The sequence below is a fragment of the Lagopus muta genome, chromosome 10, assembly GCF_023343835.1.
Source record: "Lagopus muta isolate bLagMut1 chromosome 10, bLagMut1 primary, whole genome shotgun sequence".
Classification (NCBI taxonomy): Eukaryota; Metazoa; Chordata; class Aves; order Galliformes; family Phasianidae; genus Lagopus; species Lagopus muta.
This window is the reverse complement of record NC_064442.1, coordinates 11,815,456-11,817,065: the sequence shown is the minus strand read 5'-3', so window position 1 is coordinate 11,817,065 and position 1,610 is coordinate 11,815,456.

Below are 1,610 nucleotides of genomic sequence, written 5' to 3'. Positions count from 1 at the left end.
AGGTAATTGTTTCTAAGACTAACGTGTGGAACTGAATGACAGCTGTTTGATGCCTGATCTTTGCTCCACGCCTGGGTCAGCCCAAGTGTTCTGGGAGACAATCAAGTGTTGCATAACATTATGTTCATATTTGCGTGAACTTTAAGTATAGCCTTTCTAGTCCTCGTTGCTTTTTCTCACGTGGGATTCCACAGCTGTGAGCCTTTGGAAACCGCTGGCAAGCAATACACTTCTACTTCATTTTCTACTTGATCACTGCTGTCTCATTTCAGTGAAGAAAATCCAAATGTACATTGCTATAATACATACAGCATATTTAAGAGAAAATTTTTAGCAGTTCACTTATTACTCTAGGATAGTGAGTGGAAACATATCTTCCATCTCTCCACTGAATGTGTCATTGTTAGCTTTGATTGCAGACATACTGGGACTCTGACCTTCAGTGACATTGCCAGCAGATGTCTGAAGCATGCCACACTGCAACCCCCTGCTGCACATGCCCATCCTCCTAGGAAAACCTCATGTCTCTAGCAATGTTCTTGTGCTCCTGCCTGTAGCCTGCCTATAGTGAGATGCTAAAATAAATGGTAAACTCAACAGACTGTAGTTACTTAAACATATGTTACCAAAAAATAACCAGACAGACATTTTCAGCTTTCCTGTATGGCTCTACTTCTTCTCTGATATTTGAATGCAAATTTTATCTACAGTCTCCAGATTTATAGTACATATCCGTAAGATCTGAAAGCGAATGCTGATGCCATGTGCCATGCATGACTGTGCTCATGTTTCCTTGCTCATGCTTTTCTGCATGGAAAGATACTATTGGCATGGAGCCTTCGTATGTGTACATGTGGATGGATGCATGACTGAGGCTTTCAGGGGCTCTGAGTTCAAGACTAGACTGAGGGCTGGCTGGGATTTGGTGGGGTGGTTTCTGAAGGCTGCTAGAAGCTATTTTAAAAGATTAACAGATTTTAGCCTCCATCACCTAATGTCTCCCGAGGATCAGTGTTCAGTTCATTAACATTTTAATATAGCAGCCATGCTAAGAAATTCAGAGGTAGTCACAAACTGTGCATCATGCCTGGTTTCTGCAGGTCCTATCCTGGTCAGTGTGCACAGCAGGAGGTGCTCTCATGACTGTAAGGCTCAATAACTGTGGTTTCCATTTCAGGACCTTTCTCTACTGTTTGCAGGCTGTTTGGGCACAGGGAATGGTTTCTTTGTGGGTTTCCCTTCAACACCCTGCCTGGCTCTGTGGCACAGTGCCTGGTCTAGCCCAAAGGTGTAAGCCTGAACCAAACCCTGTCTCAGGTGAACCAGAGAGGTTCCAGCGCCTGCTCCTCACATCCTGCCTTGTGCCACAGCCTGTCCTTGGCTGCCAGCAGGGCACCGGCCAGAGCAAAAGTCAGTGGCATTGGTCCTGGTTAGCCCCAACCCCATACCCTGCACCAGTGCAGGGCTGGCCCTGCCACACTCTGTGGCCCTGGCTGCTTTGCCCCACATGCCCTGCTCGCCTCTCCTTCCACTCCCTCAGCCTCTATCTCCCCATTATAACAACATTCAAGAGGTTTTAACTGTGTTTTCAGTTTGGTTGTTACTGACCC